The 16,116-nt window shown below is 36.6% G+C and overlaps 1 long non-coding RNA gene across 3 annotated transcripts in view; it reads left to right on the top strand.

The window, feature by feature from the left end:
- The window catches only part of LOC112578050, a 503,599-nt gene extending 489,059 nt beyond the window's left edge, over positions 1 to 14,540 (top strand). For 2 of the 3 annotated variants that reach the window (XR_006543315.1, XR_006543316.1), the window contains 2 exons: positions 12,416 to 12,509; positions 14,003 to 14,540. This is a non-coding gene — a long non-coding RNA (uncharacterized LOC112578050). The remainder of the gene's footprint in view (positions 1 to 12,415; positions 12,510 to 14,002) is intronic. The other variant, XR_006543318.1, reaches the window with a different exon arrangement.
- The last annotated feature ends 1,576 nt before the right edge of the window (positions 14,541 to 16,116 follow it).

Genomic DNA, 16,116 nt, shown 5'->3' with positions numbered 1-16,116 from the left:
GTGCTGAGGTGTTATTTGCTGTCATGCAGTGGGTAGAGACTGGAGATGCTTCTAGATACCCTCCCAGGCACAGGAAGACCCCACAAGAAATGCTGATTCTGACAAAGGTTGAGGTATTTCTGTCTGTCAACCAAAGAAGTGCTACACTGTGCAATTCACTTTGTCCCAGCAGCTTTAAAATATGATTCTTTACACATTAGAAAATGTGGAGAGTTTTCATTATTTCAATTATTTGCATAAATTGATGCTTTGCTACTATTTTTGAATCATATTATTTCAAATTTGAATCATTCAAAACCATATAAAATGCATTGTGTGTCATTTCCAGTCTACCTAGTTTAGGAAAGAATGAAGTAGCATTTTCTCTCTACTGCTCCATCTTTTTTTTTGGAGGTCTCAGGGCATGTTGAGAATGGCTTGCCTTCTCTTGTTAGTAATCAGCAGCAACTCCCTGTGATTCTATAGCTTTCTCAGGGACCTGGTTACCACTGTTGCTATGGAATCTGATTGGACCTTAGACTCTAAAGGTTGATGGTGCCTTAGTCCTTGGGGTTTAGCTCAATTCCCTTCTTCCCAACACTCCTTCTAGTACTTGCTAACATGAACTTGGATTCCAACATTATCCCTGACCCTGAAATGCATTTATCGACAATATTCTGAGCAGCATGAAACATACGCTTTGGTCAACCTTAATATAGATTAAGGTATTCCAGGAAACATAGATTTGTGAATTCTTCCTTTCTTGTTCATCTCTGCCCCTACTACTTGCCTACAACAGAGTCTCTGCAAGGGAGGGTGACTGGCTACCTCTGTATAACATGAGGATAATACTTTTTCTGGCCCAACCCAGACAGAAAAGGAAACAAAGACATACACACTTGCATTTCATCAGGCACTTGGTTCATTGGGGGAAAAAAAGCAGGATATCAAGGAATACCCAATTTAATCATTTGCCAATTCTGCTTTTGGAGGTAAAAAAAGTCCTTTGAGGTCAGATTTCCTGAGAGTCTGATTGAAGTATCACTGGCAACTGTGAAATCTGAAGGTTCAATTGGGGGTAGCCACCCCAGGAAAATAGCTGATTCTTTCTGCTCACCTTTCATTTCACTCTTAAAGAAAATTTTCAGGGACAATAACCTATAGAAAGCTATTGACACTTTAGGTTATCCTCAAGATAGCTAAATGGAGAATAAAAATTTATTGTAAGCATCTGTGTAATACTTTGAAATACACATAGGATTTCTTCCTGCTTGTTTTGCATAATATCTGCACTCAGCAATATCAAAGGAAAAAATGAGCTCTTTTTTATAAGCTGTTGTGTGCCTGTTTTGTTAAGTAAAATCCCTTAGTCTCATTAGACCAAAAAAGACTATGACCTCTTGTGGAAGCTAGGTGAAGCATTTTATTGCAATAAGCATTGTGTAGGCAAAAACACATTGAAATACGTGTGATAGTTTTCATGATCCCCTGATCATAGCAGCTTGAAGTGGTTTCTCCCTGTTGTGAGCTCCAATATCATGTATCTGCTCTGGTCATAATTCCTTTATATATTATTATGTTTCATGATTATTTAGTATATTTACTTAACATACTACATGTCAGCCATTTTTTGGTGGCTGAAAGTGAAAAGTGAAAATGAAGTCGCTCAGTGGTGTCTGACTCTTTGCAACCCCATGGACTGTAGCCCACCAGGCTCTTCCATCAGTGGAATTTTCCAGGCAAGAGTACTGGAGTGGGTTGCCATTTCCTTCTCCAGGGGAACTTCCTGACCCAGGGATTGAACCCGGGTCTCCTGCATTGCAGGCAGACACTTTACAGTCTGAGCCACCAGGGAAGCCCTTTGGTGGCTGAGATTATAAATAAAACACAGTTTCTTCCCCTAAACTACTCACAGCCTACTAAGAAATTGCATAAAAATAAATATACAATTACAAGGGTTTATAAAAAGAGTGCTAACAGAGATTTGTGGATAGTGCTTTGAAAGCTCAGATGTATTGGTAATATATACCCTATTTTTTGAACTAATTTGTAAAAAGAAATTTTTCCCAGTGGCCATTCCCATAATAACTTGAATTTATTTGGAAGATATTCAGTGTTTATTACTTTAGTTTCATTTTTGGGAGAGGATATCCTATAGAATTGTTAAAGTACTATTTTTATTGAAGTACAAAATATACAAATGGCATGATACAGCCTACATTTATATTTCAGTGAAATATCTAAAGGAAATATGGCCATGACACCGCACCCCAAAATGGTGTGCTAGAGATGACTTGTACCCGCTTGTAGGATCCAAATGTTAAACATGCAGGAATTTTGCCACTAGATCTTCAAATTCTGGTAACTTAACATCAGGCAGCATGACTATATGTAACTTTGAGGAACTTTGTTTCAGAAAACAAGTTGCTAAACATTTAACATCACAAATTAATCACTGTTGATTAATAAATAGAAAGTTAACAGCATCTCTGAAACCATTCCTAGGTCCACTTCCAGTCACCAGCCATTTCATTTTAGAAGTAGCCACCAACTGACATCTAGTTAATTTACTATTTTGGAATTGTATAGCTTGAGGAAAGAGCTGATTTATGGAAGATGTGAAGCTTGAATGATTCGTGGGCTCTCTTGAAATAAATACTTAATTATAAGTACAATATTTGTTACAGGGCCTTAGATTGAATCTGAGCAAGTTAAAGATTATCCATATTCTCTTCATAGTAAATCTAACTCTGCTAGCATGTACATTTTCTTTCTTTTTTTCTGGTCTTGTTTCTATCATTTACCATTGTATTTGAGAGGTTCATCTGTGTTGTTGCATGCAGCAATCTGTGCATTTCATTGTTTGAATTACCACAATGTACTTATCTATGCTATTGTTGTTTACAATTTGAAGCTTCTACCAATACTTCTGTTGTAAACACTTGTTTTTTTTTTTAATTTAATTTAATTTTTAAAATTTCACATAATTGTATTAGTTTTGCCAAATATCAAAATGAATCCGCCACAGGTATACCTGTGTTCCTCATCCTGAACCCTCCTCCCTCCTCCCTCCCCACACCATCCCTCTGGGTCGTCCCAGTGCACCAGCCCCAAGCATCCAGTATCGTGCATCAAACCTGGAGTGGCAACTCGTTTCATACATGATATTTTACATGTTTCAATGCCATTCTCCCAAATCTTCCCACCTCTCCCTCTCTCACAGAGTCCATAAGACTGTTCTATACTTCAGTGTCTCTTTTGCTGTCTTGTACACAGGGTTATTGTTACCATCTTTCTAAATTCCATATATATGCATTAGTATACTGTATTGGTGTTTTTCTTTCTGGCTTACTTCACTCTGTATAATAGGCTCCAGTTTCATCCACCTCATTAGAACTGATTCAAATGTATTCTTTTTCATGGCTGAGTAATATTCCATTGTGTATATGTACCACAGCTTTCTTATCCATTCATCTGCTGATGGACATCTAGGTTGCTTCCATGTCCTGGCTATTATAAACAGTGCTGCGATGAACATTGGGGTACACGTGTCTCTTTCCCTTCTGGTTTCCTCAGTGTGTATGCCCAGCAGTGGGATTGCTGGATCATAAGGCAGTTCTATTTCCAGTTTTTTAAGGAATCTCCACACTGTTCTCCATAGTGGCCGTACTAGTTTGCATTCCCACCAACAGTGTAAGAGGGTTCCCTTTTCTCCACACCCTCTCCAGCATTTATTGCTTGTAGACTTTTGGATCGCAGCCATTCTGACTGGTGTGAAATGGTACCTCATAGTGGTTTTGATTTGCATTTCTCTGATAATGAGTGATGTTGAGCATCTTTTCATGTGTTTGTTAGCCATCTGTATGTCTTCTTTGGAGAAATGTCTATTTAGTTCTTTGGCCCATTTTTTGATTGGGTCATTTATTTTTCTGGAGTTGAGCTGTAGGAGTTGCTTGTATCTTCTCGAGATTAGTTGTTTGTCAGTTGCTTCATTTGCTATTATCTTCTCCCATTCTGAAGGCTGTCTTTTCACCTTGCTAATAGTTTCCTTTGATGTGCAGAAGCTTTTAAGGTTAATTAGGTCCCATTTGTTTATTTTTGCTTTTATTTCCAATATTCTGGGAGGTGGGTCATAGAGGATCCTGCTGTGATGTATGTCAGAGAGTGTTTTGCCTATGTTCTCCTCTAGGAGTTTTATAGTTTCTGGTCTTACTTTGAGATCTTTAATCCATTTTGAGTTTATTTTTGTGTATGGTGTTAGAAAGTATTCTAGTTTCATTCTTTTACAAGTGGTTGACCAGAGTTCCCAGCACCACTTGTTAAAGAGATTGTCTTTAGTCCATTGTATATTCTTGCCTCCTTTGTCAAAGATAAGGTGTCCATATGTGCATGGATTAATCTCTGGGCTTTCTATTTTGTTCCATTGATCTATATTTCTGTCTTTGTGCCAGTACCATACTGTCTTGATAACTGTGGCTTTGTAGTAGAGCCTGAAGTCAGGTAGGTTGATTCTTCCAGTTCCATTCTTCTTTCTCAAGATCGCTTTGGCTATTCGAGGTTTTTTGTATTTCCATACAAATTGTGAAATTATTTCTTCTAGCTCTGTGAAGAATACCGTTGGTAGCTTGATAGGGATTGCGTTGAATCTATAGATTGCTTTGGGTAGTATACTCATTTTCACTACATTGATTCTTCCAATCCATGAACATGGTATATTTCTCCATCTGTTAGTGTCCTCTTTGATTTCTTTCACCAGTGTTTTATAGTTTTCTATATATAGATCTTTAGATTCTTTAGGTAGATATATTCCTAAGTATTTTATTCTTTCCATTGCAATGGTGAATGGAATTGTTTCCTTAATTTCTCTTTCTGTTTTCTCATTATTAGTGTATAGGAATGCAAGGGATTTCTGTGTGTTGATTTTATATCCTGCAACTTTACTATAGTCATTGATTAGTTCTAGTAATTTTCTGGTGGAGTCTTTGGGGTTTTCTATGTAGAGGATCATGTCATCTGCAAACAGTGAGAGCTTTACTTCTTCTTTTCCAATTTGGATTCCTTTTATTTCTTTTTCTGTTCTGATTGCTGTGGCCAAAACTTCCAAAACTATGTTGAATAGTAATGGTGAAAGTGGGCACCCTTGTCTTGTTCCTGACTTTAGAGGAAATGCTTTCAATTTTTCACCATTGAGGATAATGTTTGCTGTGGGTTTGTCATATATAGCTTTGATTATGTTGAGGTATGTTCCTTCTATTCCTGCTTTCTGGAGAGTTTTTATCATAAATGGATGTTGAATTTTGTCAAAGGCTTTCTCTGCATCTATTGAGATAATCATATGGTTTTTATTTTTCAATTTGTTAATGTGGTATATTACATTGATTGATTTGTGGATATTGAAGAATCCTTGCATCCCTGGGATAAAGCCCACTTGGTCATGGTGTATGATCTTTTTAATGTGTTGTTGGATTCTGATTGCTAGAATTTTGTTCAGGATTTTTGCATCTATGTTCATCAGTGATATTGGCCTGTAGTTTTCTTTTTTTGTGGGATCTTTGTCAGGTTTTGGTATTAGGGTGATGGTGGCCTCATAGAATGAGTTTGGAAGTTTACCATCCTCTGCAATTTTCTGGAAGAATTGAGCAGGATAGGCGTTAGCTCTTCTCTAAATTTTTGGTAGAATTCAGCTGTGAAGCCGTCTGGACCTGGGCTTTTGTTTGCTGGAAGATTTTTGATTACAGTTTCAATTTCCGTGCTTGTGATGGGTCTGTTAAGATTTTCTATTTCTTCCTGGTCGAGTTTTGGAAAGTTGTACTTTTCTAAGAATTTGTCTATTTCTTCCACGTTGTCCATTTTATTGGCATATAATTGTTGATAGTACTCTCTTATGATCCTTTGTATTTCTGTGTTGTCTGTTGTGATCTCTCCATTTTCATTTCTAATTTTATTGATTTGATTTTTCTCCCTTTGTTTCTTGATGAGTCTGGCTAATGATTTGTCAATTTTATTTATCCTTTCAAAAAACCAGCTTTTGGTTTTGTTGATTTTTGCTATGATCTCTTTTGTTTCTTTTGCATTTATTTCTGCTCTAATTTTTAAGATTTTTTTCCTTCTACTAACCTTGGGGTTCTTCATTTCTTCCTTTTCTAGTTGCTTTAGGTGTAGAGTTAGGTTATTTATTTGACTTTTTTCTTGTTTCTTGAGGTGTGCCTGTATTGCTATGAACTTTCCCCTTAGGACTGCTTTTACCGTGTCCCACAGGTTTTGGGTTGTTGTGTTTTCATTTTCATTTGTTTCTATGCACATTTTGATTTCTTTTTTGATTTCTTCTGTGATTTGTTGGTTATTCAGCAGCGTGTTGTTCAGCCTCCGTATGTTGGAATTTTTAATAGTTTTTCTCTTGTAATTGAGATCTAATCTTACTGCATTGTGGTCAGAAAAGATGCTTGGAATGATTTCTATTTTTTTGAATTTACCAAGGCTAGCTTTATGGCCCAGGATGTGATCTATCCTGGAGAAGGTTCCATGTGCGCTTGAGAAAAAGGTGAAATTCATTGTTTTGGGATGAAATGTCCTATAGATATCAATTAGGTCTAACTGGTCTATTGTATCATTTAAAGTTTGTGTTTCCTTGTTAATTTTCTGTTTAGTTGATCTATCCATAGGTGTGAGTGGGGTATTAAAGTCTCCCACTCTTATTGTGTTATTGTTAATTTCTCCTTTCATACTTGTTAGCATTTGTCTTACATACTGTGGTGCTCCTGTGTTGGGTGCATACACTTGTACATGCCATTTAGTGCAAATGAGTTACATTGCATTGGGTATATACCTGCAGTTGGCATTGTGACATCATGGGGTGTTCATGTGTTCAGCTCTAGTAGAGAGTGACAAAGGGTTTTTCTGACTGGTGATAAAAGTGTACGGTCCCAACAGCAGTGTATGGGAGGTCCAGTTCTACATTCCTGACAAATGAGGGTTTTGTGAGACTTGAAATTCACCATTCCGGTGGGTGTGAATTGCCCTGATAACCAGTTAGCTTTAGTATATTTTAAAGCAAGTTTTGGCCCTTTTGATATTGAGATTTTCTTTTGTGTAGTGTTTGTGCATTAAAAATTGGGTTATTTATTTTTAATGTCTTATAGCAGTTCTTTTTATATTGTGGATATGAATTCTTTGAGGGATATATGCAATGCAAATATTTTCTCTCATTTTGGGTTTCACTCATTTAAAGTTACCTTTTAATGAAGTCAAGTTCATGATTTTAAAGAAATTTAATTTTACATTCTATTTAAGATTTATGAAATCTTTTCCTCCAACAAAACATTAAGAATACTCTGTGTTTTTTCTAAGAGCATTATTGTTTTTGTTTACTGAAAAATATCTATCACTATGATGGAGGAATTTCCTATATCTTTTACTTCTGTCAAGTTTTGCTTTATATAATTTGAATATTATTCACTGCAAAGAAATTTAGAATTATAATGTGTTCCTGGTGGGTTTGATATTCCCTTTATCTTCAGTAATACTTCTTGGTACAGAGTCTATCCTTTCTGATATTTCTATGCTTATAATAGTTATCTTTTATGTACTATTTATATTATACACTTTCCCTTCCTTTATTTTCAATATATTTGTATCTTTATTTTAATGTAAGTCTATTTGATATGCTTCTTCCAGCCCAGTGTTTCTCATGATGTTCCCTGCATATAAAATAAATAAGCAGGGTGACAATATATAGCCTTGACATACTCCTTTTCCTATTTGGAACCAGTCTGTTGTTCCATGTCCAGTTCTAACTGTTGCTTCCTGACCTGCATACAGGTTTCTCAAGAGGCAGGTCAGGTGGTCTGGTATTCCCATCTCTTTCAGAATTTTCCACAGTTTATTGTGATCCACACAATCAAAGACTTTGGCATAGTAAATAAAGCAGAAATAGATGTTTTTCTGGAACTCTCTTGCTTTTTCCATGAACCAGTGGATGCTGGCAATTTGATCTCTGGTTCCTCTGCCTTTTCTAAAACCAGCTTCAGATCAGATCAGATCAGTTGCTCAGTCATGTCCGACTCTTTGTGACCCCATGAATAGCAGCACGCCAGGCCTACCTGTCCATCACCAACTCCCGGAGTTCACTCAGACTCACATCCATCGAGTCAGTGATGCCATCCAGCCATCTCATCCTCTGTCGTCCCCTTCTCCTAGTGCCCCCAATCTCTCCCAGCATCAGAGTATTTTCCAATGAGTCAACTCTTCGCATGAGGTGGCCAAACTACTGGAGTTTCAGCTTTAGCATCATTCCTTCCAAAGAAATCCCAGGGCTAATCTCCTTCAGAATGGACTGGTTGGATCTCCTTGCAACTGCTGAGGCCTGGCTTGGAGAATTTTGAGCATTACTTTACCAGCGTGTGAGATGGCTGCAATGCTTTGGTAGTTTGAGCATTCTCTGGCATTGCCTTTCTTTGAGATTGGAATGAAAACTGACCTTTTCCAGTCCTGTGGCCACTGCTGAGTTTTCCAAATTTGCTGACATATTGAGTGCAGCACTTTCACAGCATCATCTTTCAGGATTTGAAATAGCTCAACGGGAATTCCATCACCTCCACTAGCTTTGTTCGTAGTGATGCTTTCTAAGGCCCACTTGACTTCACATTCCAGGATGTCTGGCTTTAGCTCAGTGATCACACCATCGTGATTATCTGGGTCATGAAGATCTTTTTTGTACAGTTCGTCTGTGTATTCTTGCCTTCTTAATCTCTTCTGCTTCTGTTAGGTCCATACCATTTCTGTCCTTTATTGAGCCCATCTTTGCATGAAATGTTCCCTTGGTATCTCTCATTTTCTTGAAGAGACCTCTAGTCTTTCCCATTCTGTTGTTTTCCTCTATTTCTTTGCATTGATCGCTGAAGAAGGCTTTCTTATCTCTTCTTGCTATTCTTTGGAACTCTGCATTCAGATGCTTATATCTTTCCTATTCTCCCTTGCTTTTCACTTCTCTTCTTTTCACAGCCATTTGTAAGGCCTCCCCAGACAGCCATTGTGCTTTTTTGCATTTCTTTTCCATGGGGATGGTCTTGATCCCTGTCTCCTGTACAATGTCACGAACCTCATTCCATAGTTCATCAGGCACTCTATCAGATCTAGTCCCTTAAATCTATCTCTCACTTCCACTGTATAATCATAAGGGATTTGATTTAGGTCATACCTGAATGGTCTAGTCTTTCTTCAATTTAAGTCTGCATTTGGCAATAAGGAGTTCATGGTCTGAGCCACAGTCAGCTCCTGGTCTTGTTTTTGCTGACTGTACAGAGCTTCTCCATCTTTGGCTGCAAAGAATATAATCAATCTGATTTCGGTGTTGACCTTCTAGCGATGTCCATGTGTAGAGTCTTCTCTTGTGTGTTGGAAGAGAGTGTTTGTTATGACCAGTGCGTTCTCTTGGCAAAACTTCATTAGCCTTTGCCCTTTCTCATTCCGTAAGCCAAAGCCAAATTTGCCTGTTACTCCAGGTGTTTCTTAACTTCCTACTTTTGCATTCCAGTCCCCTATAATGAAAAGGACATCTTTTTTTGGGTGTTAGTTCTAAAAAGTCTTGTAGGTCTTCATAGAACCATTCAACTTCAGCTTCTTCAGCATTATTGGTTGGGGCATAGGCTTGGATTACCGTGATATTGAATGGTTTGCCTTGGAAATGAACAGAGATCATTCTGTCGTTTTTGAGATTGTATCCAAGCACTGCATTTTGGACTCTGTTGACCATGATGGCTACTCCATTTCTTCTAAGGGATTCGTGCCCACAGTAGTAGATATAATGGTCATCTGAATTAAATTCACCCATTCCAGTCCAATTTAGTTCGCTGATTCCTAGAATGTCGATGTTCATTCTTGCACTAGCTGGAATCAAGATTGCTGGGAGAAATATCAATAACCTCAGATATGCAGATGACACTACCCTTATGGCAGAAAGTGAAGAGGAACCAAAAAGCCTCTTGATGAAAGCGAAAGAGGAGAGTGAAAAAGCTGGTTTAAAGCTCAACATTCAAAAAACTAAGATCATGGCATCTGGCTCCATCACTTCATGGGAAATAGCTGGGCAAACAGTGAACAGTGCCAGACTTTATTTTTTGGGGCTCCAAAATCACTGTAGATGGTGATTGCAGCCATGAAATTAAAAGAGGAAGGAAAGTTATGACCAACCTAGATAGTATATTGAAATGCAGAGATATTACTTTGCCAACATAGGTCTGTCTAGTCAAGGCTATGGTTTTTCAAGTGGTCATATATGGATGTGAGATTTGGACTGTGAAGAAAGCTGAGCACCAAAGAATTGATGCTTTTGAACTGTGGTGTTGGAGAAGACTCTTGAGAATCCCTTGGACTGCAAGGAGATCCAACCAGTCCATCCTAAAGGAGATCAGTCCTGGGTATTCATTGGAAGGACTGATCCTAAAGTTGAAACTCCAATACTTTGGCCACCTCATGCGAAGAGTTGACTCATTGGAAAACACCCTGATGCTGGGAGGGATTGGGGGCAGGAGGACAAGGGGACGACAGAGGATGAGATGGCTGGATGGCATCACCGACTCGATGGACATGGGTTTGAGTAAACTCTGGGAGTTGGTGATGGACAGGGAGGCCTGGTGTGCTGTGATTCATGGGGTCACAAAGAGTCGGATATGACTGAGCAACTGAACTGAACTGAACTGATTCTATATGCAGTTGTTTTTATCCAATCTGACAAACTTTGTAATTTAGAGTTTTTAGTTCAGTTACATTTAGTAAAGTTCTGATGTATTTACTTTTAAATCTACTATCCTATGATTTGATTTATAGTTCTCCAATGTGTTCTGTGTTCCTTTTTGCCATGGTAATTTTTCTCATTTTATAGTTTTTTGCAAATATTTTACACTTTTCCCTATTGGCTTGCTAGGTATACCTTTGTTTACTATTTGTATTGTTTGCCCTAAATTTTACAACACATCATCTGACTTATTCTAAAAAATTAGTATTTTTACCACTTCTTCTATTTCTAATTAGACTTTTGCTGTTTTTTTCATATATTTTATTAAACATATGTCAAAATATCACAAGACAACATTCATATTATTTTACATAGTTAATGGCCATTTAAATTTAGCCACATATTTATTTCTATAATTCTCATTCCTTCATGAGCTGCCATGATTCTATGTTCATTATCTAAATATTAAATGTCCTTTAATATTTATTTTAGTGCATGCCTTTTTTCTTAATTATAGTAGCTTTAGACTAACTCCTGAAGTCAGATTATGTCCTCCAACTTTGTTTTCTTCTTCAAAATTATGTTGGCTCTACTGCATCTTTCACACATCTATATAAATTTAAGGTCACCTTGTCAATTTCTAGAAATAAGTTAAAACTCATTTTATTCTTTGACTTTTACTATTAGTTTCAGTATCTTTTTTGAAGACTGCTTATTTTTATATACTTGATCATGTTGTCTATGAATAAAAGGATTTTAGCTTCTTAATTTCCAACCTGTATGACTTTTCTTCAGTTGCACTTGGTAGGACCTCCAAAACTATGTTGAATAGAAGTGCTGAGAAGGGACAGAAAAGTCCTGTTCCCAGACTTAGGGACAAAAGTTGTCTTTTCCCTTTAACAACTTTTATTAGCTGTAGATATTTTACAGATGCCTTTTATTGAGTTGAGGGTATGGTTTTCTATTCCTGGATGTTGAACATGTGTTAGTTGCTCAGTTGTGTCCTACTCTTTGCGACCCCATGGATAGTAGCCCACCAGGTTCCTCTGTCCATGGAGTTTCCAGGCAAGAATACTGGCAGGAATTTCTTTCTCCAGGGGATCTTCCCAACCCAGGGATCGAACATTGGTCTCCTGGATTGCAGGGAGATTCTTTACCATCTGAGCTAAATGAGCTAGATGTTGAGGGTTTTTATAAATGGGTGTTGCATTTTTAAAAAAAAATTATATATGCTGTATATCGAAACAGTCATGTGTTTTTTCTCTTTATTTAGTTAATATGGAGAATCATATTGTTTGATTTTCATGTATTAAACCAAATTTATACTGCTTCAATAAATCCCACTTGTTCATGATGTATTAACCTTTTTGTAAATTTTTGGCTTCCCCAGTGGCTCAGTGGTAAAGAATCCACCTGCAGTACAGGAGATGCAGGTTCAATCCCTGGGTCAGGAAGATCCCCTGGAGGAGGAAATGGCAGCCCATCCCAGTATTCTTGCCAGGGAAACCCCCTGGACAGAGGAGCCTGGTGGGGTACAGTCCATAGGGTTGAAAAGAGTCAGATAGGACTGAGTGACTGAGCAGACATGCATACAATTTGCTAACATTGCTAAAGATTTTTGTATCTATATTCATGTAGTATGCTACTGCTGCTAAGTATATTGCCTGTAATTTCTTTTTTTGTAATATCCTTTTTTGATTTTAGATATCACAACTAAGACTAAACTACAACAACAGAGTAGCACTGGCCTCATGGAATAAATTGGCAATGGTTTGTTTCTCCTCCATATTCTGAAAAGGTTTGCATAAAATTTGTTGTTATTTAGTCACTCTGTCATGTCCAACTCTTTGTGACCCCACAGACTGCAGCATGGTAGGCTTCCCTGTCCTTCACTGCTTCCCAGAATTGCTCAAACTCATGTTCATTGAGTTGATGATGCCATCCAACCATCTCATCCTCTGTGGTCCCCTTCTCCTCCTGCCCTCAATCTTTCCCAGCATCAGGGTCTTTTCCAATGAGAATTTTTTTTTTTTGCATATAAATAGCATTTTTTCATTTCTAAGTGTATAATAGAATTCATCAGTGAATCATCTGTCTCTAAAGGATTTTTGTATATGTGTGTGTATGGAGAGGAGGGAGTGGGAAAGTTCTTATTTATGAATTTGGTTTCTTTAGCTATATAGTTACACTATATCTCCTTGAGTTAACTTTGGTTATTTGCACATTTCAAAAGTTGGCCTGTTCATTTACACTTTTCATTTTATTGACATAAGTTTTTCATTATCTTATTTTAATGTGTGCAGGATTGGTAGTGATTTCCCCTATTCTATTCTTCTTTGTAGACATAGATTTTGTCTTCTTTCTCTTTTTTTTTTTTTCTTGATGAGTCTAGCTTGAGATTAATACTTTTTATGAATATGTTGTTTTTCTGTAGTGTTTATATCTTTTCTCTTCCACTGATTTGTACTCTTATTTTGTTCCTTTTATTTACTATGGGTTTAATTTTCTTTTTCTAGCTTATAAAATACAAGAAAACTGATTTTATATGTCTTTTCTAACATAAGAACTGAAACTATATATATTCTGTGAGCACTATTTTAAATTCATCCTATAAATTTTTATATGGTATATTTTTATTTTCATTCAGTTGAAAATAATTTCTAATCATATATGAGATTTCTTTATTTTACCTCTGTGGTTTTTAGAAGTATGTCAATTAATGTCCATATATGTTTGTTACTCATTATTAATTTAACTCATTTGTGATCAAAAAACACATTTGGTATGATTATAATCCTTTTAAATGTATTGAAAATTATTTATGGACCAGCAGAGGTCTGTCTTGGAGAGTGTTTCATGTGCATTTGAAAAGAATTGTATTCTCTCTTGTTGAGCGGAATGTACTAAAATGTTAACTAGATTCATATTTATTTTGTGCCTGCTTGTTTTATGAATTACTAAAAAAGGACTTTGAAATTTCTTGCTCTTATTATGGATTTATTTGAATCTCCTACATCTGTTTTTGGTTCTTGTCTTTTGAAGCTCTAATTTTAGGTACCTATCATTTAGGATTTGCATTTCTTTAAAGAATTGTACCTTTTAAATGTACAGTAGATTCTTTTTATTCAAGGTAGTTTTGTTCTACAATGTCACTGAATACTGAATTAGTGAATAGTGGTATATTGCTCCCAGGGAAATTATATACACATATGTACATGTATGGCATAGATTTTCATCTTAAATCCTGGAAACAAGGTGTCCTGTCCTGCTAGATTCTTCTTTATTTTACAGAAAAACATAATGAGCTTCAAAAGTGTGAAGTGACTTGCCTGAGGCTGCACCACTAACATATGCCAGAGCTAGGATGTGAGCCCTGTCCATCTGTTTCCAGAGATGTGTATTACTGCACTACATCACACTGCCCTCTGCTGTCTCTTCCTTTTGGTCATCTTGGTGTGAGAACTGAAAAAAGAAGGCAGAGCACTGCTTAGTTCAACCTCAGCTGGAAATGTGCATGTTGGAAGGCTAAAATTTGTCCCTCCCTACTCTGCCCATGTCCAAGAATAACCATGAAAATATGGGGTTGATTGGGGAATTAAAAATGTTAGCCAGGAGGTGAATTCACAAATATGGAATCCACAAATAATAAGGATCAACTGTACTTCAACTGATAAGGATAAGGAATATTCCTTATTCTGAAATCTATTTAATCTGACATTAAAATAGCCACTTTTCTTATAATGAATGTGTTTGCATGGTATTCTTTTTCCATCTTTTTTTTAACCTGTAGTTTATATATTTTATAATTAAAGTGAGTTTCTTTTAACTATAGTTGGGTTTTGAATTTTTATAAAGCCTAACAACTTGATCCTGCTGATGTTTTATCCATTTATATGTGATGTTATTACCATTATGATTTAAATCTGCTATGTTTCTGTTTCTTATTATTCTTGTCTGTACTCTAGTCATTCTTTTTTTCCCATTATTTTTGCGTTAAGTGACTTTTAGGATTACAACTTATTCACTAGTTTCCTGTTGCTATACCTCTTTGATTTGTTTCTTTAGTTTTTTCTCTTGGGCAGAGATTCTTGTAAGTCCTTGAGCCTCTTAAGGTCAAACTTTTCACAATGATGCTAAGTATGATTTGCATTTTCATCTCTTTATTTTACAAATGTACCATGGGGTTTTCCAGAAACTAAATATCATGTCTGGTTAAACAGATTAAAGATGCAGCAGGTATGAGAATCTAGCCATCTTTTCTTAGACCAATGTTAAAATAATTTTCAAGATGTGAACTAGTGATACTTTTCACTACTCTTTTGTTACACATAGTATTTGTCATTAAAATATGACATGTATATTAACATACAATGAGTTTATCATTGTTTTTAAACATTTAAAAATTAATATTCAGTATGATAAACACTGATAGAATTAATATAAATAATCTCTCTAGAGTAGGGTATCCAGTAATTTTAAGACTCTTGAGTTTTTCTAAGATCAAAAGTTGGAAAACTACTGCCCTGACTTTATGATATGCATCTCTAACTTATCACAGTCTGCTGCTGCTGCTAAGTCGCTTTAGTCATGTCCGACTCTATGCAACCCCATAGACGGCAGCCCACCAGGCTCCGCCGTCCCTGGGATTCTCCAGGCAAGAACACTGGAGTGGGTTGCCATTTCCTTCTCCAATGCATGAAAGTGAAAAGTAAAAGTGAACTCTCTCAGTCGTGTCCGACTCTTAGCGACCCTACCTGCAGATAATACCATAACATATTGCCTATAGTATAAGAGCTCTGCAATGGTATTTTTTCATCTTCTATTGCTTTGATACTTTTTATTCCTACAGATGTTATAAACTCCACAAAACACAGTTAATGTTTTCTCTTTAAACAGTCTTTTACCTATATATTGGGTTGGCCAAAAAGTTCATTCTGATTTTTCTATAGGAATAATGGAAAAATGCTGGATCATGGAAAAAGCAAAGAGTTCCAGAAAAACATCTATTTCTGCTTTATTGACTATGCCAAAGCCTTTGACTGTGTGGATCACAATAAACTGTGGAAAATTCTGAAAGAGATGGGAATTCCAAACCACCTGACCTGCCTCTTGAGAACCTGTATGCAGGTCAGGAAGCAACAGTTAGAACTAGACATGGAACAACAGACTAGTTCCAAATAGGAAAAGGAGTACGTCAAGGCTGTATATTGTCACCCTGCTTATTTAACTTATATGCAGAGTACATCATGAGAAAAGCTGGGATGGAAGAAGCACAAGCTGGAATCAAGATTTCCGGGAGAAATATCAATAACCTCAGATATGCAGATGACACCACCCTTATGGCAGAAAGGGAAGAGGAACTAAAAAGCCTCTTGATGAAAGTGAAAGAGGAGAGTGAAAAAGTT

The sequence above is a fragment of the Bubalus bubalis genome, chromosome 12, assembly GCF_019923935.1.
Source record: "Bubalus bubalis isolate 160015118507 breed Murrah chromosome 12, NDDB_SH_1, whole genome shotgun sequence".
Lineage (NCBI taxonomy): Eukaryota > Metazoa > Chordata > Mammalia > Artiodactyla > Bovidae > Bubalus > Bubalus bubalis.
This window is presented reverse-complemented; position numbering and strand designations above follow the sequence as displayed.